Source organism: Labrus bergylta, chromosome 4 (assembly GCF_963930695.1).
Source record: "Labrus bergylta chromosome 4, fLabBer1.1, whole genome shotgun sequence".
NCBI classification, from domain to species: domain Eukaryota; kingdom Metazoa; phylum Chordata; class Actinopteri; order Labriformes; family Labridae; genus Labrus; species Labrus bergylta.
In genome coordinates, this window is record NC_089198.1 from 20,746,178 (window position 1) to 20,772,226 (window position 26,049).

General features: G+C 37.4%; 1 long non-coding RNA gene across 1 annotated transcript; it reads right to left on the reverse strand.

Moving 5' to 3' along the window:
* Positions 1-5,432: 5,432 nt before the first annotated feature.
* On the reverse strand, positions 5,433-10,615 carry LOC136178890 (uncharacterized). Its single transcript, XR_010666193.1, has 8 exons — positions 10,342-10,615; positions 7,699-7,761; positions 7,540-7,579; positions 7,355-7,420; positions 7,154-7,218; positions 6,963-7,025; positions 6,713-6,787; positions 5,433-6,525 (listed from the first exon to the last, which is right to left on the reverse strand). It is a non-coding gene; the product is annotated as an uncharacterized lncRNA (long non-coding RNA).
* Positions 10,616-26,049: the final 15,434 nt, after the last annotated feature.

Sequence of the window (26,049 nt, forward strand, 5' to 3'; positions counted from 1 at the left end):
TGTTCTGGGCTTCAGCGCCTTTCGAATGGCTTCCAAATGGCTGTCAGACATGCCTCTGTGTCCCTGAGTTATTATTTGACCCAGATACACCACCTTCTCCTGACAGTATTGCAACTTCGTCCGAGAAGCCTTGTGTCCTTTTTCTGCCAATAACTGCAACAATTTAATTGAGTCCTTGTGGCACGTTTCCTTATCTGGTAAACAGATGACAATGTCATCTACATACTGAATAACAGTACTTTTCAAAATCTGATCTAACCCTGCCAAATCATCTTTCAACACTTTATTGAAAATATGAGGGCTATGTTTGAATCCTTGAGGGAGCCTCTTGTATTTGAAAGCCTGTCCTTTATGTGTAAATCCAAACAACCCTTGACTTTCTTCACTTAGTGGAACACTAAAAAATGCTCCACACAAATCTAACACTGTGAAATGTGTAGCGTCTGGGGGAATTTGGGCCAACATAGTATGAGGATCGGGCACATCAGCTGAAAAGTCAGCCACCACTTCATTTACCGCTCTTAAATCATGTACCAAGCGACACGACTCATCTGGCTTCTTTAAAGGCAATATAGGTGTGTTACTCTGTGGCTCTAAACATTTCCCCAACACACCTGCTTGCAACAGACCTTCAATTTGTGGTTCAATCCCTTGGATTGCCTCCTCTTTTAGTGGGTATTGGCTCTTCCAAGGAGGTTTGCTTCCTGGTCGAAGTTCAACTTTCACCGGTTGGGCTGACTTCACAAGGCCAATATCAGTACTATGCCGTGACCACAAACATTCTGGAACTTGTTGCAGCATCTCCTCATACTATCTGAGTCTAATTTAGCACTGAAAATTGAGTCATGAGTCATTAGCACCACTTGTGGTTGTCCGTGTCCTTGAGCTGAGATCATGATTTTTATGAACTGCTGATCTTCACTCATCCAGATAGCAGGATTCTCCTTTATTGGTGCAAAATGTATCTTCTCAGCTTCTGCCATCATTGCCCCTATATGCTTCTGTTCAAATCCTTCAGCAACCAGCAAAGTCACGTGTGGAACACTTTCCTTTATGTCGTGCTCCTTATTAAGACAACCATCACTGTTTATCTTCATTGCTGCTCCTTGTGGCCCCAAAATCATGCAACATGAGTTAAGCTGAACCTGTTTAGGTTGACTTCTCAACCACTCCTTCGGATTTATTTGACCAGCTTTCTTAAAATATTTAAGTGTGCAGTGATGTGGATACTCAGGGAGCTTAGCATTAGGCATATTGGCCACAATGAACTTCTCCCACTGCTTGGCCGGCTTCAATAACTCTGGACTAAGATTTCCAATCGAGTACACTGAAGAAGTGTCAGTCTCCGGTGTCATAAATAGTTGGTGATAAACATCACTCGGCACATCCACCAGACAGCCGTCCGGTGTACACCATATGGTACAATTCAGTTTGCATAAAGCATCTCTTCCCAAGAGTGCAATGGGCATATGTTTTGACACCAGTATAGGTATTGTGATTTTCCGATGTTTATAGCAGAGCTCAATTGGTTTTGTGAGAGGAATCAGCTGTTTCACACCCTCAAACTCGATTGTCCGTACCAATTGGTCAGACATGGGGAGATGTATAGCATCTTCAGGCCAAGCACAGATGAAAGCTGTTCCGCAATCCGCCATTACTTCCAATGGTTGATCATTGACTTTCACCACTATTGTTGGATCTTGCTCCAGCCCTGACACTACCAGCTGACACCCCCCTTTCGAATCTTCTGGGCACCCCTAGAACCCTGGCTCCGGGCCCCTGTAAGGGTTCACCGGTCCCATGAGTTCCCTTGGTTGTCCTCTGAAACCTCCTCTGAAGCCTCCTCTGAAGTCTCCTCTGAAACCTCCTCTTGTTCTATCACAGTTACGAGCAAAGTGGCCTATCTGACCACAATTATGACATGCTCCTGAAGATTGTTGAAAATTTCCTCATCTTCCTCTTCCTGAATTTCCTTGATCGCTTCCTCTCCATATCTGTGGTTGGCCAAAACCTGACTGTGAGAAAGGGGCATTGGGGATCATGGATAACGGCTGGGGTGGCTGAAACTGGATCTGGTCATGCTGCGGTTGTGGTGGTAATTGAGTTGGTTGAGGCTGACTTTGCATAACCACAGCTTGTTCCTTCTCCTTCTTCTTATTATCTGCCAGCTGTAGTTGGTTAAGTTTTCTAAGAGTCTCCTGGTCCTGTTCCTTCTGGTCATGCTCCTTTTTCCGCTATAGATCAACTTGATGTGCTATGTGATCCGTATACACACCTTTTGCCATGCTTCCAAGACCAACCACCTCTGCCAGTTTGCTCCGCACTGGTAGGGGCAGTCCCTTCTGTATCTTAGCTCGCAAAATTGATTGCTCCATTTGATTCAAATCTGGGTCATTTCCTGTGACATTTCTCCACACTTGATGAGCCCTTGACACATAAGCTCTTCGGTTTTCCTGTGGGCCCAATGATTCAATGAGAATATTATCAGGGTGCACGTTGGTTAGAAATGCATCTCTCATTGCTATCCACATCCGACCTCTACTTGCAGCCATCAATTCTGGATCATATACTGCAGTCACCAACATCTATTAAGGTCTGCCGCCTGCAGGATTTCCTCCATCGCTGGGACCCCAATGAGGCTAGCCAAGAGTCTCTTAATGTCTCCCATGGCAGGCTGTGTTCCCACCAAAACCTCTTCCAACTTTGAAATCCAAGGATGTGCTCCATCTTGAAGAGTGGGTAACTTTTCAAGTATGTTTGACATGTCTGTACTTTGCCAAGGCTTGTACTCTAAATTTTGACCTCACACAATTACTGGACACATTTTATCGAGTCTCTTTTCTTTTCTTGGATGTAAAGAGTTCACAAGGATGTTCACAAGGCATCTATCTATAGTCCTCTCAACCTCTCTTAAAGTGCTGCATCCATCATCTTCCACCCCTGTACCGGCTGCTAGCAGGTAAAGATATGAAGGACCCTCTCTCTCTGAGTCTTCATCACCATCGCTCACATCTGTGTCGTCCTTTCCTGGATCCATTCTTCTTATTGGCTTGTCTCCTTTTTTCTCCGCTTTAGTCGCCACCAACAGCTTCGTCCGAATCACTCTCACTGTCATCCTCTATGTCCAGTCATCTGAACCGCTGACCACTCCAACTTCTCAAACGGATCTTTTTGTGTTTACTGTCAGAGCTTGGGTACATTTTTATGGTCGTTGTAGCCTTTCCCTTCTCGATTATTTGCTCATCCTCATCTGTGATGTGATAGTTGCTCTTCTGTCTAATCACTGGGAGCTGAGGATAAACATCAGTAAACTTCACTTCCTTCTCATAAGGCGGGGGCTTCTTTGCTGATGCAGTATGTGAGAAGGGTGTGTTAACCTTCTCCATTAACTTACCTGCTGCCTTATCATTTTTCTGTATTTCTTGCATACCCCGGTCTCTTTTTTCGTTTGCAGCTTCTAACAATTTCTGTCCCTCATTTTCAAACAACTGCAGAATGCCAAGTTCGGTTTGTCTTTTCTCCTTACGCCTTTTTCCCTTTTAACCCTTCTTCTGCCTTACCTTATATGTGGACACAACTACCTGTATTGTTTTGATCACATCCGGGTTCAAAATCCCTTCCACTGGCCAAGGCTGGTCAATGTCAGGCCAACGCTTGCTCCATTTTTCCGATATTTTTTGAATATTTTAAAGAGGATTAGTCTTCTGTACTACATCAACAGGAGTGATTGCTTTTGTAATTTTGGTGTCCATCTTTGACATTACAATGACCTTCTTAGTTCCTCGTATTGTAAATCAAACTGAAATAGTTAAAAACCATTTAGAAAGTACAGTGTTACCACACTTGAAAGTTAATGAATTTGCCAACCCCAAAGGAGATCAAAGGCTTCTTGCTATGAAAGCAAAAGCACTTGTTTATCACCTAATGCATCTAATCACACCTATTTATCTTAAAATTATGGAAATAATGTCAATATTCCATCTCAAAATAGCCTAGATCAAGCTAGACCATACTCAGACAATGAAACCAGCATTCACAGCACTCAACTGCATTTGAATCAAATCAACTTCTCCACAAATGATCAATCAAATCAAAAATACTCCATTAATTAACCAAATGCTTCGATTAGTCAGTCTGTTGCCAAGACTTCCTCCTAAATAATTGCAATGTGATATATAAGAAGAAAAAATGTAAGCCTATATGCCTCCCTCTCCACTCCCCTTAACAGGAGGAGTAAGCTAATTGGCTCTCTATGTGAGGCAACGCCTCTTGGACCCACCTCCTAAATTTAGCAAGGGCGTCCAGTATGAACAGGCTGTCAAAGGGTTAACATCATGTCCAAACCTAGTGCAGTTAATGCTCAGACAGGCGCGTCTCACCCATGGGTGTTGTGACACCCACACTTTCACTGAAATGTATTTTCATCCCCCACACTTTTTACCAGTGGAGTCATTGATGAAAACTTATTGGTCAAGTAAGATTTATTAAGTGACAATTAAGCCAATCATAGCTGTTCGGTTACAGTTGAAGCACGATAAAGTTACGTGCATTTAATCCTCCTGTCACTCATCACTGTCTGAGTCAGAGCTCAGAGCTAACAAATGGATACATGCTACATGTAGCATCCTTCTGAAAGAGAGTTAGTCACTCAAACAGATGTTTTTAAGATAAATCCACCTCACAAAACAACGTTAGTGTAACATTTTCTCCTCTTGGTTGTTATTTTAGCTATATGTATTTACTCCCTTAACTTTACGATGTAGCAGAAGTCCCCTTTGCAGTTTTTCAAAATAAAAGCACATTTTATATGAAGACCGGAAATAAAGAGACTGAGGCACAAGGCAATACGAAAAGCAAAATAAAAGCATCACAAAGAGCAGTTTTGAATCTGGTTTTTAGAGCTAACTGGGTTACTTACAATGGATGTTCATAAAGTTAGTGTCTAATTATCTTTTGTAACTTTGTCTTGTTGTATGATGTGTCAGCTAAACTTAGTTATTGGACATTAAATGAACCACAATGCGTTGATTTGCTAGAGGGTGGTAATATACTAGCATTAGAACACCTGCACTTTTAAAATCGCTGCTCCACCCCTGTGCACAGAGTCTACGCACACACAGAAATCAGCACAGTATCCTCCCAATCAACAGCCAAATACAAAATGTATCCTCCGACAGCCAAAACCAACTTCTCCAACTATTTTAAACAAGACTATACATTCTTTTGAACAGACAAAATTCGCAGCATAATGTGGTCACACACATATGGAAAAGAAATAGAAAATTTGTACTAAATGTTTATATTTTTATTTGAAACTTGTATGTTAAATGCATGAATTTCAAAGCAAGTACAAGATCCCTAGTAAATTTTCATAATATGAAACTTATATAATTTTAAAACTTACAAGTACTTTATAAGACAGTAACTCCTCATACAATATTCTTATTAGATATTTATAATATCAAACTTATATGATTTTGGCAAACTGAAATCTTGCAAATAATGTATAAAAACCTTATAAGACATTTATACAATGTGACATACGTGAGAAATAAAAAAAAAAATCTTTAAATTAAATTGAGATTGAACTCTTTTACATTTCATGTCAAAGCTTTGCTAATGTTAGCACTTTCTCAAAACCTGTAAAATCACACTCTCTTCTCCCAAGTATTGAATATTCTTAAATTGATTCGAAGAAGATTAGATGAGCAATTATGTATATTTTTTGTTCCTGTGTACCGTGCAAGTTCTACAAGTAATGCTTTCAGTTTAAAGTAAAGTTTAAAAAAATTCAAATAAAATAAACAACAGATCTTAGCTTTCTTACTGTGGCAAGACTTTTATTTAGCACAAAATTGCACATTTATTTTGATAGCTCAGTGCATGTTTTTCTTACAAAACTGAACAAGCTGAGGTGCATTAATATAATTGATTAGCCCCTCACTCACTCTTTCATTTAATTTCATACAAACAAACATACGTATATAAATTTACAGAATGAATTTACAGAAGTTCAGACAGTTCAGACTCTGGTGATGATGATGGTGGACTGGAGAATGGTTTGTTGTCCAAGAATGGGGAAATCAGTTGGTCTGGTACTGCTGATGTCATGCAGCGTTATGTCCCCCTTGTAATCCCCCAGCCAGGGTTGGTGATTTCAAGCTTTGATATAGAGCCCCATCACATATATCATTTATCCCATGCCTACGGTCATCAGTAGGAAAATAGAGATCATGCATACCCTGATTTTCAAGAATATTTTTCAGTTGATCTTTTAATGAAATACTGATAAAGAAATGTCCTCCGTGTAAACTGTCTTTTACTGTGATGGGTGAGGAACATGACACACATTTTAACTGGAACTGCGCTTGTCCCAGTAGAATGTAACTTTAGAAGTTTCAGCAGATCTTCTGTTAATACACCAGTAGTGTTGTGTTTCAGTGAAAAGGATAGAATGGAGATGAAACTCTGCTCTTCGGTTAGTCCATGGGACTGAACATCATCCATGTCTTGAGGGACATTTTCCTTAAATTACAGGGGAAAAAGCACTCTTAAAAACACAGATATAGAAAGCACCACACCTGATCAGAGTCTATGTACATTATCATGAAGTGCAGGAATGAATGTGCACATCTGGTAATGTATTTTTTGACTTGTGATAACAATGTCATACCAGATAATAGAATCAACTTAATGTTTCGTTTAATCTCACCTGTGCCAGTGTGGAAAGTTCTGCTCTTTGCACTTCTGTTTGGCTGCCACCTTCATCACTGCTCTGAGGAAAGCTCTTTTGTGAACATGATGGGTCATAGAGGAGGAGGGGTGCAGCCAAGAACAAAAGTTCATTAGTCATCAAAAACACAAGAAAAATAAGAGGAGATAAGAGCCAGGAATAGAGACAAAATTGTGAAGGTTATGGTTTGAGAGACAGAAAAAGAAGAATGTTTGTAGTTTCGTCTCACCTGTGCTTCAGTAAAAGTTTCTGCTCTCTGCTCTTCTGTTTGGCTGACATCTTCATAACTTTCCTTGGAAGAATACACATGCCCAATATTCATTCAAATAAAGACTAGAAGGGGAGCAATGAGCCCGGGACAGAGACAAAGCTTTAGAGGCTGTAATTTGAGAGACACAGAAAATAATACTTTTGTCTTACATGGCTTATTGTGGAAGTTGTTTCTGCTCTCTGCTCGTTTGTTTGGCTGGTATCTTCATCACTTCCTGAGAAGAAAACCCATGTCAATAATAACAAAAAAGATAAAGAGACAGAAAGGAGTGATGAGCATAGGACACAGAGAGAGCTTTGGAGGTTATTGTTTGAGAGACATCAAAAGATGAAACTCTAGTTTTGTCTCACCTGTTGGCTTACTGTGAATGTTTGTGCTCTCTGCATGTCTGGTAGGCTGGCATCTTCATCATTTTCCTAGTAAGCACATAAATGTCCATAGTTCATTATAAAAGATAAGAGAAAGAGAAAGGGACAGTGACATCAAGAGATGAGACAAAGACAGAGAAAGAGCAAATGTTGAAGTTTTGTCTCACCTGTGCTGTCATGGAAGGAATGGCATCATTCATCATTCTTCTGAGAAGAACAAAAATGGCCCATTACTAACAGAAAATTTAAGAAAAAGAAGGGGAGAGACGGAGAGATAGTGGTTGTAGTTTGAGAGTCAGATAGAGAATGTTGTAGTTTTGTCTCACCTGTGCAATTATTGAATATTCAGCTCTCTGCTTGTCTGTTTGGCCGATAACTTCATCACTTCCCTGAGAAGAACACATATGTCCACTACTCATGAAAGGGGTTTGAGCCAGGGTCAGAGAGATAGTAGTAGTGTCACACATGTAATAATTTTAATATACATTTTACAAGAATTAAGTATACTCAAAATATCTTTTTAAACAGTAGGCAGTACCAGCATTTGCTCAAAACTCTTTAACATACTCCCTGTTTCTGCTTTGTTTGAATGTTAAGGGCTAAATGAGGTGTGTAGAGTGCATCTGTTTGTAATGGCAGTAGTTTGTTGTTGACAACATTCCCTTAAAAGAATAGGAATAGAATATGTATGTCCTCGACATGTCTGTAGGCATGACATATGTTAAAATGTTGAAACAAACTTAAAGATATTCCTAACTTGTCAAAAGTAAATTCAATTGTTATCTTATCTAGCGAAACATCTTGTTCTTTAACACTAGTGTTTACTGCTGCTTGTGTACTGCTGTAGGCATTGTAATACCTGCAGGGTTTGACTTTAATGAAGACTTTTGAATTAAAAGTTTGCCTAACAGCCCTGCTTTCAATATTACAGACTTATACAAACTGCATTTACACCATTGTGTAGTAGAAAGTGTTTGGGTGCTGACCAGGCTAACCATTTCACCTGAAAAGTAGATATTGTTCAATTGTTTTACATATAACAATCCTATAAATGTCATATAAAAAATGCATAGATTTATTTGTCATTTAATACATGTAACAACTAAAAAAAACACGTAACATAATTTTGTCATGTAATGAGACTATATAATTTTTATAAAATTGTATTTGTTGGACAGAAATAAATCTTAGAAAACATGTAGAAAGCATAGTTTTCATTAATTACACTAAAGATATAAAAAACATATATAAAAAGGCAATTATTAATGTAAAAATAATGTAAGTCTTTAAAACAGACATGTACAAATATAAGAACATAATATGGACCTTATGAGAAAAAAACATATTTTAATGCATTTTACATGTAAATTACATACATAATGTATGCTTAATTCATATAATTACATTGTATGAGAAAAATGCAAAAGTGGCCACTTTCATGAGTAAATCATAGTATGAGACACACAAGTCTTGTAAGACATTCAATACATGTAAAATATAAAGATTGCATATTGCAGGCAATGAAATATTTTACATGTTTTTTCTATTTCTTTTCCGTATGGGCACACATACGCACAAACAGACAGAAAGAGAAGAAAAATTCACACTCCAATCAGCCGGCAGTTTTAACTTTATCAGACGATTTTCTTTTCTCTATTCCTACTCCCTAAATATGTACAGACTGTCCTCGCTGGTCTCTCCACTTCTGTTATAAAACAGATACTATATATACTTATGTATAAACGTCCTTTATTAGGCTCATATGTATTTATCAGATTAAACAAACGTCCTCTGAGGGGCTCATATTTTATCAAATCGAATATATAAACGTCTCCTGAAACAAAGGGCTCATAGGTTTTTAACACTGATGAAGATCAGATTAAATAAACGTCATCTGAAACAAAGGCTCATTGGTTTTTTAACACTGATGAAGCAAAAAATGTCTCCTTATGAGTTACTAAATCATCTTTAACCAATCTCCTGCTATATATGCTTATTTAATAATACATCTATTCTATTTATCAATCACACATATACAAGAACATTTCCGGATCATTTAAACAGCAACAAAAACATTACTCAAGCCTTTTACACATATTCACATTCCAGCGCACAAACAAGACATAGACACAAACCTCCCACTCACATCTAAATCACAGCGCGAGACACAAACAGAGACCGTCCAGCAGCCTTCACATAAACACACACACTTCAGGCTGTATAGAGCGAACGCACACACCTCAACACGGCTCCAGCGAGCGGACACACATCTCAAGAACAGGCTCGCACACGCATCCCAGTTCAAATTTTAAAGTCGACTCATTTATAATTTTCCCTCTATTAAAATTGTATTACTTTGGTCAAACTTTTAACAAATTGTCTTTTAACAGATTACTTCACACTGCATGCTTCAATGCACACTTTTTCCTTTATTCAGCGCTTATTTTTCCACTTTTCTCAAAACTCTTTAATCTTTATTCCTTATCTTCACTTTTCATCTTTATACTTCTCATCTGTATTTCCTACATTAGACGTTTATAATAATTTTCCAATTTCCCTGGCCAGGGATCCCCTTTGTTTTACTTTTATTTTTACTCAATTTGACTACTTCTTAAAGCCAACTTTCACTTCAGTGTCTAATTTACACATGACTTATCGTTAAGAGGATACGGGCCCTGACCTCGTTAAGATTGCATGGTTATTTAGCTAACTGTTCTCGTTACTAGTTGCGCTTATGCTAATATTACCTTTCAATTTATTCTCTTTTCTTTTCTTTATGTCTTATTCTCTTTTCTTTTATTCCCCTTTATTTATATACTTTTTAACTCAATAAACCCCAATTTAGACGGAGAATCACTCCGACATCAACACATCATTGCACTTCAGTTCTTTGACAGTGCGGCCAAAATTGCAGATAGACGACAGAAACAGCTCCGTAATATGTGCAGAAAAAAGAAATAAACACTTACGAAGTGATGGAAATAATGAACAAGCTGGAGCTGTGGCCCACTGCAGAAGGCCCCAACTGATCCTGTTCCGTGACACCAAAATGTATGTGAATTTCCATGTTGTTGATATGTTTGATGATGAAGAAAATCACCGTTGAGACTGACTTGCTTTCAAAGAGTATAATTTTTATTTAAGCAAGAAACAGAGTCACTGGACACGTCTGACCAGGAGGATCAAGAAGCCAAATAATGATCTCTCCTGAACATACAGAGACAATCGCCTATATGCACCTAAACATCTACTTTTCATCATAGGTCATAAAAAACATCATGTAACACACCCACATTTGACAATTCTCTTACACAACACCTCAATGTAAACATTCAACTTGAGGGGACTCCTAAATCTCGTTCAGATACAAACTCTCTCCAGATGTATATGTTATAAACTTAAAGGAGCAGTATATTATCTCTGTCCTAGTTACGTCAGACACTTCACTCTAAATGACGCTTTACAGCTGCTGCCTCTTGATCAGCTAACTTCATTTTAGCTTCTGCTTCAATACGCTTTATTTCTAGTTGTTCTTTTTCTTGTTCATTTAACACGTTCATATCAGCTTGACTAATGATGTGACGGTCATGAACGATTCGTTTAAAACGAACGAATCATCTGGGTGAACAAACTGAACTGAATCCCTTACTGAAAAGAGTCGTTCATTTCTCAACTTCAGTTGCGCTCTCCTCTCTTCCGTCTCTCTCTCTAGACCCTAAGAGTCGCTCAAAGCCCGCCCTCCCTCTCCCTTTCATGTCAGTGATACATACTGACTGAACCAACAGGATGGAGTCGGTCGGGAGCTCTGTGTCGCTAAAGCCCGCTCCTACTTCTCCCTCTCATGTCTCCAAAATTGAGGAAGTAGCAAATATATTATTTAACATTTAGGTGTCGCGAAAATGTATGTGCTTTTTATAGCTGCTGTCAGTTTACAAACGGCTTTTATATCCAACTTAATTTCACTGAGCTGACTGTTTAAACATCTATTAACGATCGTGTTTCAGTCAGTACAGTGTGTGTGTGTGTGTGTGTGTGTGTGTGTGTGTGTGTGTGTGTGTGTGTGTGTGTGTGTGTGACTGAGGCTGATGACTCGCAGTCTCGCTCGTTCACGTTCAGTCAGTGTTTCATTCGCTGAACGAACTGAGAGGAAGAGAGTGACTCGGAGGCGGAGCTCTCCTTCTCGACGTGAATCACTGACTGACTGAGAGGAAGAGCGGAGCTGTCGTTCAGTGAACGAACTGAACGACAGCTCCGCCTCCGAGTCACTCTCTTCCTCTCAGTCAGACAGTCAGTGAGTGATTTGTATACTGGACGTACTGAACAGAACAGTCGGGGAAAATAAATGTGATTGTTTTAGCAGCTTTCAGTTTGCAAACTGTAGCTTTATCCAACTAAATTCTCCGCTCATTGGTTTATTATTCACCACCGGCTGTTCTCAATACGATCGCGACCAGAACTAAACGTTCGGCCGTGTTTCAGCTTATCAAATTCTGATTCACAGACAGAGCTGCGGAGAAGTACTGAACGATTCGGTGAACGAATCTTTTGAACGAATCACTTTACTGAAGTGATTCTACTGATTCAGTACACTGAAAATAACTGCTTTTCACATCACTAATCTTGACTTGCAGCAGCCTCAGCTGCAGCTTCTTGTTGTTTTACAGAAGGTTTGCTTGATTGTTCTAAACTGCTTTTCAATAAAGAAGTGACAGAACCTTATTTGTACAAGATTGAGTCAAAGAGAGAACCTGCTTCAGGCCCATCTTGCTGTTCTTCTGAAGTTTTTCTATCCACTCGACTTTAGGCTTTTGGACACAATGAACTTAGAAACCTCTACACACAGATCTACTTTTCGACAAATGTCTTTGTCTGGAGCTGAGACTTTGCGTAGTTCATCATAAACCCGCTGGATATCTGCAAAAGACTTTTGACATCTCATACAATTTCTCTAAGCAAGTCTTCAGATAAAGGCTCTGTTGATTTTGATAATGACTGCTTCGAATATCTGACTTGAATTTTCCATTTGTCATAAATGTAGTTAAACCTTTTTTGAAGCCCTTTCATTTTTCTATCTTGCATTTCTTTACCCTTCTCTGATAAGTATTTGGTTCTTTTTACTAGTTCTTGGTTGTTGCTCTCTCTCTTGTTGGTCTTCAGCATCACCATCTTCACCTTTATCTGCACTATCCCTCAATTGAACTGTAGGCCCGCCTGTCTTTGACATCTTAGATCATTGCTTTGACCAACCTTTGTAAATAGATAATGAAATAAAATCTCTTTGACCTTTAAATGAACAGTATCTTAAATGTGTCTCTTGAATATCAGTTTTTTTAAAGCTTACAAAAAATTTAAATAATTTTTAGATCAATAATACGATCTCAAATGCACTTATAAAAGACTAAATGTTAAAAAAATAAAAAATGTATTCTAACTCCGAATATTACTTTCAAAATACACTTAGGCTAGTATGTAAAACACTTCAGAATACTCAGAAACTTTAGGATAAAATAGCAAACAGCCTCTACTTATTTCTAAGAGCACACATCTTTAACTTTTTACTTTCAAAAATAGATAATAGAGATATTAAATGAAATGAAACATGTAAACCATTTAGCTTTTGCACCTTTTATATCTTAGGGCCACGGTAAAGATTTTTTTCTCGTACATTTACGAGAATAAAGTCGTACATTTACTAGTTTCATCTCGTAAATTTACGAGATTAAATTCATAAATCGATTTAACTTATGCTAAAAAACAAACTTTATTCTGAAAGGTTGTATCAGAAGAGCAGCCATCCGCCTTTGCAAAGACGATGAAATGAGAGCATCTTCTTGATTAAGTTATGCTTATGTTGGTTTATAGGTTTGACAAATAGCCTAGGCCACATAATCTCACAACCTGGAGCTTTCCAACGAAGGCAGTTGAAACGCGTTGCACCGTAGGCTACCACACACATCAGTCAACAGGTAACTATACGTTTTAATTCATCGTGTTTCACGTGTATTCCAGTGTCTTCACTCGTAATGTTGCCTCTCGCTAATGTTACCGGCACCAGACCGGCACCAGGGAAATCTGGACCGTTACACAAGCTAGGAAGCATTACGTAGGCTAAAATAAATCTGTGGAATGATAAGAGGACAAACTTTTAGCGTCTTGCTCATGCCAGCTCGTTTATTGTCTGACACATTAACTTTTCCATTACCAACACATTTCATCAAATAATAAAGTAAACTCTTTGACAATACAAATTAAAATGAAATACTGTTTAACATAATATACATTCAAATACTTCAAAATAGTTTTCAATTAAATACATGTAGACAGATATACATCTCACAAAACAAAGATATCAAAATAAAATAATATTACACACATTTACTTAAGACTTCTCCTCCTCCTAGTCTCACAGTTAACTATACTTTACACATACAGCTTCATAAACATGAAATTACAAACAACACACTTTCACACAACCATTGTGCAGGAAAATGGCGCCGCTGCGTCACAGTAGCATTCAACAATCAATGTGAAAAAGAATGTAAAATCATATCATTATCACCATTACATTTACTAACAAGCTATTGAAGCTAATACTTTTAACAATGTACAAAACACAAATTCCTCTTGTTCAGAACGTTTGCTTTACATTTACTTGAGCTACTTGACGAAACTACTCTCATCTCACTCGGCTCGCGAGGCTAAACTTAGCAACATGCCCTTAACCCTAACCCAAACATATAAAACCGTAGCTCATGTTACAACATGACAGCGAAATTAAACTGCATGTTCATTAGATACCTAACCATCTTAAAGTTAAGATATAAAGATTCATATTACCTGTGGAATGATAAGAGGACAAACTTTTAGCGTCTTGCTCATGCCAGCTCGTTTATTGTCTGAACTGCGCATGTGCAGGACTAAGTGATAAAGTCTCTCTAGGGAATCCACAGTGGCATAATAGCGACATTCTAACTCCCAATGTTTGGTCATTGCCCACTAACACACTGGCTGATTTGCATACCACAGATTGGAGACAGAGAATGGACTCTCTGTCTCCTTCACTATTGCCAAGGAACTTCTTAGCAGATCTGTTTTTCATTAGCCCGAGCAAACAGAGGACACTAGAACCATCCGATAAAAGATAGAGCCAGATCCTTTTGCATCCAGTACTGGCTTGTTAGACAATTAGTTTTCAGATTTGTTTTATTAGTTGTTATTAAAGTATGATATGCCTATTCACTGAACAGGAAAGTTGTACAAACTTATATGAAGTACAACCCCCATACTCTTTTTCCCGTGAAGGCAGTAAAGTGACCTTGATCTACATGTCATCTACCTGAAAGCATTATAAGAAGAAGAGGAGGCCTGCCTTATTAAAGGTAAGCATTTGGTGAGGTGTTCTGGTCTGAAATACACTTGTAGCATTTTCCAAATCATACTTCATTTGGGCACTCCTGTCATAATGTGCTACTGGTATTAAAACAGTATCATCCTCTCAATATACAGTCTATCATTAATATTTCCTACAATTATCAAAGCCAGAGAAATCCTTCATTTTATAGTTGTCAAGGGACGTGTCTTGTCAAGGTGTCCGCCACGATGAGTCGGCATGACAGATCGAATGTTTATAGTTGCCGTGGAAACACCAGCGGTTACGTCCTCTACATAAGGAAGTGTGAGCTGTGACTGAAAGCTGCCATACTGTTGCTGTTTGTGCTGCTGTGATAAAAACCTCATGTAAATTATACTTGAATACATTGTCAGTAAACAATTCAATTAGCTTTATTGGCATGAATGTGTAAATATATTGCCAAAGCATATAATAACAAATAATATAATAATCATGATCAAAAATAATAATTAACAATTCAGAAGTAACAATAATAACTAGCAATAATGGTATTTTAACAGGAGTAATAATCGGTAAACTGCAGATTTTTTTTAAATAGTTTTATAGTGTGTGCGTGTGTATGAGATTAAGTGTTATGTGTGTTTGTGCCTTTGTGTGTGTGTGTGTGTGTGTGTGTGTGTGTGTGTGTGTGTGTGTGTGTGTGTGTGTGTGTGTGTGTGTGTGTGTGTGTGTGTGTGTGTGTTTAATTTGTTTTTGTGTGTTCGTGTGTGTTCAGTTCCGTTGTCCTCAGGCTCTGACTGGCTGTGATGAATTTTGCTGCTATCATTTTACAGTTTAGTTTTTCTCCCAGCAGATATGGGAGATTTTGTGTGTGTGTTGAATGTTCAAACTCAGGGAATACATGTATAATCTGGGGAAGTATTCCTCCCTCACAGCCTGATACTTAGGGCAAAATGTGAGGAAGTGGAGCTCTGTCTCTACCTGTAAGGTGTCACAGTGGGGGCAGAGTTTGTCCTCCTGGGAGGAGGCCCAGTACCTTAAAAGATACGTCAGGGAACTGGGAGCCAGTTCTTTTTGTCTGTGCTCGCTGAGTCTGTACATCGTCAGGAATTTTCTTAGTGTGGGATTTTTTACCGTGCTCAGATAATCTGCCCATGTGTAGTCTAAGTGTCATTCATCTTGATTAGGGTCTAGTCGGAGTTTGTTCTGTCAGGAGCAGAGAGAACTCCCATGATTCCTCGCCAGCCTCGACGTAACCTTGTTTGTTACTGTTTTGATTGAGAGCCCCCTGGTGGCGGAATTTACATACTGTGTGTTTTATTGCTGTTGTGTTACAAGTTATTTTTTTAATGTTCATCCTTGTTTGTTCATCATAGTGTTTCTTACTTTGACAGGTAAAACCATCTTCCTGATCAACAGATTAAGAGATGCACAGAAGTGATAATAGTTTTAACCTGCTTATTTAGATACCTTTTTTATTTACTCCTTGTTTCCTATTTTATAAGGTTCTTTTAAATTGTTTTCTTCTGAATCCAAAAATAACAATCATGTGTCTTCCCTATCCACAGATTGACAGAGAAGTCATCCTGCTCATGGAAGATGCTCAAATGGCTAATTATCTTCCATCATACGGAGACAGAATAGCCCTGTTCAGCTTTTGCAGACGTCACATAAGCTCATCAAAGCGAAAACATGGTCTTTTTGAGAAACTAAGGGAGAAGCTCAAACTTAGAAAGGAAACCCACAGTGGGGAGGATGTGCCAGACACAGCTAACAAAAAAACAGAACAAAACAGTCAGTAAGAAATAATGAAATTGGATGGATTCACACTGACAATGATGTGACGAAACAGGTCAGGGCAAAGCAAGGTGGGGGAACAAGGAAGATCACAGTTAACATTCACGCAGGTTTTGAAGAGATACTAAAACAAGGGAAGTCCCTTTTCTTTCCAGAAGGAGAATCTAGAAAAGGTCTTGAGTCTGATTTGGAATTTGATGTTTGGGACTTCAAATAAAATCCTTTCCCCAAGGATCTTTCCATCGAGACTTTATACCACACTGTCAAACTCCCAATTTTGCGCTTCTATATAGCAACTAAATCTAAACCAGTGCTGAGTGACATGAGTGATGGTGACCTTGGATTTAATGATGATATCTCTCAGTCTGAATTAGTGTCAGCTGATGAAAGTTCATCACTGTTTACACTAGACAGAAATCATCACTTAGATTTGACAGATGAACGTCATGACTCCCTCCAAGAAATTTTCATCATTTCTGAAGATAACCTTACAGAGTCTTCAGTAACTAGAAGCCCAAGTTATGTAGCAAGCACATTTTTCAGTGTTGTCAATGATCCGATCAATGTGCCTGTAAATACAAACTATGGTCTTACAGAGGAAGTTCCACAAAATATACAAGCAGACACCTCTGACCCAGAGATAATTATTGGTGCACAGCAAACAGTGTGCTCTTGCAACTGTCTGACAGCTACGATCAATTTCCCGACTTCCGGAGTGCGTTCAATTCTATTCTGGAGAGCAACATATGGGTTATGGAGAAAATCAACCAAAATCATCCCATATGGGGATGGGGAAGTGCATGTCACTTTAAAATGTATTAACACAACCAGCATACCTCTGTACACACCCAAACAAAACAAGGATTCATTAATACGAACACATGAAAATACACACAAGTATTATTATTTAATAGAAAGGCTGTTCTGAGACACTGCTCTATAGTATTTTGATTACAGAAAACTTGACCGTTCAGTTATAATCCAAATGTTAAATGTCAACAGTTAAAGCAGGGGGATTCCAAACATTTTGAAAAGGATTTCAAAAGGAAATGATCTTCATTTGCAAATGGCAAATTTCACTCATAACGTTATTGTTATTGTCATTTTTACAGTTGAGCAAATGAGGTCAATGTTGTTTTTTACAGAAAATGTTTCAGGACTATTTCTCATTGCTGTTACATTTATTTCAAATTTATGTTCTGTTAAAAGTGGAATAGTTGTGTCACATTGTGACATGACACCCGTTGTCCTACCAGTAACTTCAATGCATAATAATCTCGAAGATTTCTTAGGAAACTTCCAAAAGTGTAATAATTTTGTCACACTGCTAATGGTTCAAACTGGTGGATTAGTTTCCTTGTCATGGATTTAATATACATTTCAATAATAAGTATTTTCATTTGCAAAGTTCTTGCATAAGAAAGTTTTATTCTGACTAATTTCAATGATAGGAAAATAATTCAATTGCAGCACTTTTTTTTTGTCCTTTCAAGAATGGGACCCTTTTTTTGCTTTTTACATTTTTCACTCAGGATTTTGATTTGAGTTATTTTAAACAACTTACATGCGCTTTCTTTGTTTAAATTGTGCATCTTCACTTTTTACAATACATTGTCTGTACCTCACAAGTTAGTAAAATCAAAATTTGATATTATCTTTGTGTGTGAGTATTTTCATTATCATAGAGGACCTCAATCAAAGAGTTCCCTTTTTTGCATTTGTTCCTTTCTTCTACTTTGCAAACAATCTGAGGAAAACTTATAACACTCAAAGAGCATTTTAAGAAAGTGGTGTTTAAATTTAAATTCATATTGTTAATTCATATTTTAATGCGTGACTTGTAATTTTACAGCATATTCCAGTATTATAGCCTAATAGTATTATTTTAGAATCTGAGTTAATTTTTTAGACTTATTCTGACAGATCACCAAAAGCATTAGCCATTGCTCATGTTGCAGGAACTATTTTAAGGCAGTGTTCCTATTGTTTCAGGTTTTAGCCATATGGGGTTTAAAAATATATACTTAGCCCTGGAAATATGCAACACCAACTAAGACCAGGCTGTCTCTGTTGTGTTCTCCATTTTATTTAAATAAAATGAGTTAAATAAAATATTAATATACTAATGCCATCATTTATGCTCAGTGACATGAAAACATAGCATTTTAAAGAATTATGATTCTGGAAGAATTGTTCATTCTGCATGTATGCACATTTTTTGCACCAAGGCTATGAACATACAGCTGCAACTGAGTTCATATTGTGGAAGCCTCTGAATGACCTCATATTGTACTGTCTTTTCCTTGCAATCCAAAAATGTGAGGAACTATTTAGATATTTTTAAGTATTTCTCTTCTCAAGAGTGAATACAGTTGCACAGCACTATAAGCATCCACAGGAGCACTCCAACCATTTTCATCTATTAGAACAGTGCAGAGCTCAAACATAGTCTCATCACAGGGGTAAGGTCCTTTCGGGATGCACTCCTCCTTGCAAACAGCAACTTCCTTGTGAAGAACAGTCTTGAGATTGTCCTCTGCTGCTCCATGGAGTTGTGGCATAGAGAAGTATGAGTATGGGGCATCCACTTTGTAAGCTGTGGCCAGGCCTTGATCAAATGTGGTGTGTATTCCATGTCCTCACAACCTCGTCAAGTTCCTCCTGTGTGAATTATACAATCAAATTAGTAAAATACAGCGGCCCTGAAGTGTATACCACATTGAAAAATCCCCGAATATATTCACAAATAAAAAAACACAACATTAACTTTGAATGGAAAAAGTTATTGCTGGTGACATGAATCCTCTTTATATTTAACTTTCTCTCAGCTCTTTTCTGTTATTCAGTTATTCTCTGTCATAAATGCTTTATTTACATTCAAATTAAATGTTTCATAATCAAATCAGAAGTAATTGCTATTTTCTTGTTCAGAGTTATGGTGGAAAAAATAGGCTATTGAAAAATAGTGGTATGCTATTATGAGATAATAAGCCTATCGGTTGCTGTTGCGGTTGCTACAATGCATGTTGCCAGCAGGTATACCACCTTGTTGTTGTGTTTTGTGATTATTTGTGTTGTGTTTTGTACTTAATGGCCACCGTAGTCAACGGACATACTTTTATAATGTGTAGCCTATTGAAACAACTATGGGATTCAATTGGCCTATATGAATACAATTGACCCAAACACACACTGAAATGCATAGATTAGTGTAAATACTCAAAAACTGACAGGCTATGAAATGGAAAAAGCAGACAGTTCACACTGCTTCAGACACTTTGTCTGATACAAGCTTACTTAATTCTAAGATGCTAGGAATTGATATGGGGTTATTTTTAACCGCGGTCAAGTGAGCCGTCTTTTGCAAAACCCCCGTCAAGCCAGCCGCCACTCAAAACATTATGCGCGTCTATACAAGGAATTAAGGTACGGGTGCTTGTAGCGCCCACAAAGGAGAAATGCGGCCGTGTATTTTGACAACTTTTTATTAAATAAGAAGGAAAAAATAATATAAAAAAATTAATTACAAAAATTGTAAAAGTTCTCTACATTTTCAGATGCTTTTACTGAAAAGTTTAATTCTGCTCAAATTGCATTAAGACACTTTGATATTTTAGTCACATTGATTATTTTATTTTGAAAAAACGGTGACAAAGATCTTTCAATGGATTCTTGTTCCCCGTGTCTCTGGCTGTCATCCTGAGAATTTTCAGAAGATTTTACTGTATAGTTTTATAAATAATTAAAGGTAAATTTTGCTCAAATGGCATTGAGACGCTTTGATATTTTAGTGATTTTCATTATTTTACGAGAAAAAAAGAATGACAGGTGACAAAGATCTTTCAATGGATTCTTGTTCCTAATGTCTCTGACTGTCATCCTGAGAATTATTATGAAAGGTGACAAGAATCAAATGCACAAATGCATTAAGACGCTATTATAAAATAAAGCTCATCTTGTTTTCACATTTAGGCTAAGTTAAGTACCAACAAATTTCCCAGCGATTTTGACTTCCCAAGGAAATCAATTAGCGCTTGTCAAAAGCTACAAGTACTTGGGTTTTCTTGTTGATTTTGAGCTGTCTTTAAAAGCAGATATTGCCAAATTATATTGCTCTATATTGCTCCAGATATTGCCTCTAAACTCAAGGTCAATTTGGGATTTTATAGTAGAAATACATCCTGCTTTTCCTTCAAAGCGAGAAAACATATTGTGTCATCAACCTTTTTTCTTTTATTGGATTTTGGAAATGTACTGTATATGGGGGCCTCAGCCAATTGTTGACAGTCATTGGACACCGTGTATCACTGTGGGTTGAGATTTGTTACTGGTTGCAGACGCTTTACTCATCACTGTGACCAGTAAACTAAATCTGATTTTCCATTCTTGAAGGTGCGCAGGTATACACTGGCTGAGTCTTATCTATAAAGCTTGGTTTAGTTCCTTCTTATTTATGTTCAGACCCTCAAAGAACCAGAAGATACTATGTCTTGATGTTTTCAAACAGTCTGTTCCTCGTGTCTGAGTTCGGATGAAGAGCGTTTAGTTTTGGTTCAGAAAGCAACTGTGCTATGTGCGCAGCAGCCAATCCACCCACTCCAGGACCTTCCATCACAAACTAGGTAAGCCAATCTTATGTTTTATTTGTCGTTCTTTGATGGATACACATGTTTGTTTGTGTAGTTTGTGACTTTCATTAAAAGCTGACAATAGACAGTTGACAGGTTTGGCAAATTACCTTTGTTTTTGCAGATTATCAACAACTACAACTGACAAATGGAAATATGACCAAAACAATAGACATGTACAATTTGTGTTGAAAGAATAGAACGTTTGAACCATAGATAAACCTTTTTGTTGAAGTAAAATGCATTTTAATTTTTCTTTTTTGTAAGTAAAGGTTAACCATTTGTACTTTTACAGATTTAGTGTGACAGTTGTTCAAAGTGGTTCCATACAGAGTGCCAGCAGATGGACAGCGCACAATTTCCAGACGTAAACACTCCGCAGTGTTTACGTCTGCGGATTGCAATTTGTGCAAAATAAGGAATCCATACAGCAGAGACAATTAATATAACCACTTACATGAATGGCCCGTTTGTTCCCCATGGTGGCAGTTTTAAAAATATATATTTGCTTGGTTTTTGGTGTTTCTTTTGTGATGTGTAATTTATCAGGTTGTATTTTTATTATTTTGTATTAAAAATTTGAGTTGAATCAAAATTTAAGCAGAATTTACCTTTATTTATCTCAAAAACTATACAGTAAAATCTTCTTACAATTCTCAGGATGACAGCCAGGGACATGAGGAACAAGTATTCATTGAAAGATATTTGTCACCTGTCACAGATTATTTAAGATAAAATGTTGAATATGACCAAAATATCAAAGCTCTCATTGAAATTTGAGCAGAATTAAAGTTGAATTTTCTCAAAAACTAGACAGAAAAACCATCTTAAAATGTAAAGAGCTATTATAATTGTTGTAATAAATTATTATTAATATTATATAGATTTTTTTTTTCAATAACAAGTTTTTGAAATACGCGGCCGCATTCCTCCTTTTTGGTCGCTGCAAGCACCCGTACCGTTAATCCTTATAGGCGCGCATCATTTTTCGAGAGGTGGCTGGTTTGACCGGGGATTTGCAAAAGACGGCTCACTTGACCGCAGTTTATTTTTTAGCTCTGAATCTATCAAACAGTTGGCTCACCTGGATCAGGTTGAGAAAGCAGAACTGAATCAGGTTTTTGTCCAGAAAGTCACCAATGAAACGTCCAACATCTTTGATGGTTTGAAAGATCTCAATCCAAAACTGTGCCCTTTGTCTACGCAAGACCCCCCACCAAGACTCTATCCGCTGATTCGCTGTACTGCATCCGTAAATGAAGCTTCCTTCCCCTGTGTAATGGTCCACATGATTTCTGCGCAGGAACAGCTGCATTTCCCTTACATAACTGTTTTCTGTACTTGGGTCAGCACGCAACCGCTGTGGACAGCCTTCAATGCGAGAAACTGTGTTTATGAAGTAGTCGGCGATTATCTTGGGATCACTGTTAGTAGTGTATGCCTCCATCCACATTATGTGACGACTAAATCTGTCAAAGCAGCCATTAATTCCTATTCCATACGGCTTTAGTGTATCATAATAATCCATATGCCACAGGGTGTTGGGACCTCTGTTGTTGTACTGCCGATGTCGGAGACGCCGAGCTCGTTAGAGCTCAACTCCTTCCGGATCCAAAATTTTGATTATCAATCTAATAGTCTCCTGAGAAATCACAAACCCCATCTGGATGGCACGCAGGTGTAACCAACAATAGCCTTGTAGACGTCCACTGAAAGTCATTTCCTCTGCCACAAAAGAGACAATTTCCTCCAGGTCAGTGTGGTTCTTTCGGAAAAGCCACAGTTTCTAACAGTATCTTTTCAGGGTCCTAATAGCCTATTTATGACAATGTGATGCTGATGTGCCAAAAGATGAAGTAGGCCTATTTCCTTATTTGTGAAACCTATAGACTACTAAAGTATAACTTCATAAGATGCTCCACATTCCTCATTTTTGTACAGGTGGCTGCTGCTCTTCTGATAGTCTAGCTTTAGACTAAAATAATGAGTTTATTTTCGTAAATTTCCGAGATTATTCTCCTAAATTTACGAGTATATTTGATGAATAGTTTATATTACGAGAATAAACTCGTAAATGTACGAGTCCTTACCGACAGCTCTGCAGGCTCCGACATACCCGGTGCAGCTCTTCGATCTATCTGCCGATCGTCAATTAAAGTAAATTACTAAAGTAATTACTACAGGTTTATTCGAAGCTTTCCTTAAATCCATCGGGGAAAACTAAACAGTAGGCCTATAAAACATGACAATCATTAAACAATGTAAGAAAACATAAATAATAACATGCACAGCATGTGATTAATGTAATATCCCGCAGAGCCAGCCCGCAGTCTTAGATCCTCAGGTAGGGGCCTCCTCGTCGTTCCAAAGTCGAGACTTAAAACTAAAGGTGACCGGGCCATTTCCGCAAGGGCCCCTCGACTTTAGAACGACCTCCCTGAGGAGATAAGACTCGCAGATTCCCTCAATTCTCTTAAATCCTTGCTTAAAACTTAGGCTAGCCTACTTTTAATTTTTTATTAATATTATTTTTATTTTTTGATAATTTATTCACTTGTTTCTATTTCTTTTACTGCTCTTACCTTCTTATTGCTGTCATCTTTTTATTTGCTTTTAGCTCTTTTAGTTTCTTACATCTTTAAATCTTTAGTCCTTATGGTCTCAGCTCGTGTTGTTGGGTTCTTGTGATGGTTGGGTTATATATGTCTGTTGGGTATGGTGCAATATGGGTCCTTTTCTGTTGAATTGTATAGAATTATTTTTTGTATTTTGTATTTGTTATGTTCTTGCTGTTGTTTATGTTCTTCTGTGTCTGGTTTAGTTTGCTTTATTGTTTTTGCTGTTTGTCAAAGCGCTTTGTAAACCTGTGTTTTTAAAAGGTGCTATTTTACGACAGAGGATTAGGGCCACGTTAAAAAAAAATACATTTTGAGATTAAAATCGTAAATTTACAAGTTTAAAGTTGTAAATTTACAACTTTAATCTCGAAATTAAAAAACAAACAAAAAAATCAACGTGGCCCTAATCCTCCGTTGTACTATCTAAATAAAGTTATTATTATTATATCGTATTACCTCGTTGGCTGCATGGTATTAATTGGAGCGAGAGTCCACACTTGCTGTGCTGTTGTGACTCTACGACCTCGGGAGAGCAATCCAACGTGACTTTAAAGGTAATTTCAAAATAAAACATAACTTGGATTTAACAAAATTATGAAATAAAATGTATAAATATTGTACCAAAATTACACTTAAATACAACCTAATTCTTAATTGCTACATAAAAAAGGTAAACAATAATTGCAACATTTAGAAGGTGTGTTGATTAGAATCCTTTGATGTGTAATTAGACATCTCAGGTCAATACTTCACAGCTGTGTTTGTTTTGTTGGTCATTTTGCAGTTAGGTTGGGGAATAATTCAATTTTTCAGTGATGTTTGGCCCTAAAGTCTTAAATTTGGAGTTAAGTCCCCCATCCAGCATTTTTAGATAAATGTTTTGTGTCCTTTCTTTGTTATTCTTGGTTCTACTTTATGTGTAGCATTACAAGCAGGAATGATTACTGCACATTGTTTTTTTAGTGCCCGCCCTTGCTACCCTTTAATTTCATTGCCATCATAAGTTATGAACAGAAACACAAGAATGGTGCATATGGACCCAACATGAGCAAGGTTATAATAGTTTTGGATTTTTTCATTTCTTTTACTTTTGTTTTGACTTTTTCAGTATAGCTTGAATTAGTTTAGTTAAATGTTTACTTCGTAAAAATCCTTAGTTTAGTTTGTATTAGTTTTTTGTTTTTTTTTACTAAATAAGAGTCGAGACAAAGTAAACATACTATTTTGTGCAAATAAACTTCATGATGCAAGCTCATGCAAAGCAAAAATGGTTGTTCCTGGTATAAACCATAAAGCATGTGTCACTCAGTATGTTTGTGCCAAAGGCAAGGCAACTTAGTTTATATTGCACACTTCAGAAGCAACTCAGTGTGCTTTACACAGGAAACACTACACAAATACAAGGCTAAAATAGGAGTACATAATGTTTTCAATAGTTAATTTATTAACCTTGAACATTAGCCTGCAGAATTTCTTTGGCCATAGCTAAAATAACAGTGGTTTGAAACACGTAATAGGAGTAACACAACTCCATTTCATATTTCCTAGGTGGAATACACATCAGGACTTAAACTTCTAAAAAATCCACATACTTTCAAACAAATACAGTAAATTTAAAAACATTTGACTTGATTACAAATAAAGGCAATTGATACTCAAACCAGTGTTTCAGTATTAAAATCTGTGGAGTAGAGAAATTCAAAAAAGGTATGAGAGAAACAGCATGGCAATAGTTCTCAGGTAACTTTGTCTTCCACTCATTGGAATAATTTTTTCCTTCATTTGGTAAACTCTTTTAAGGACATGAAGCAGGAAACATCTGTTTTCTTTTGTAATAAGAGATGACAAAATGAGAGTAGTGAGATGGAAGATGACATGTTCATAAGACCTGCTTCTGAAGGTAGCAATTAGGTTAAGGAAATTTCAAGCACCATACAGAGGGTGATGTGTTCAGCGAAAGCACCTTAAAGCAAACACAAGCTCCAAAAAAGTAAGCCCCCTAACCTTTTGGATATGGTCAAGCCCACGTCATTGACAATTGATGTGCAATGCAACTCTTCCAAGCTTACTCGCACAACTATTGATAGTATTTTAGAAAATGTTTTTGAGCCAGGGTGTCACCATGTAGACAAGTCTCAAATAGCCCTTTAAGGTTTGAAAAGGATATGAAGTACAAACTCACATGGCAGTTAGAGGTCAAAACAAATGAGACATATCACTTGTTTGTCAAACCATTTATTACAACACTTTACATGTTACACTTGAGGAGGGGGGGACGGTAGG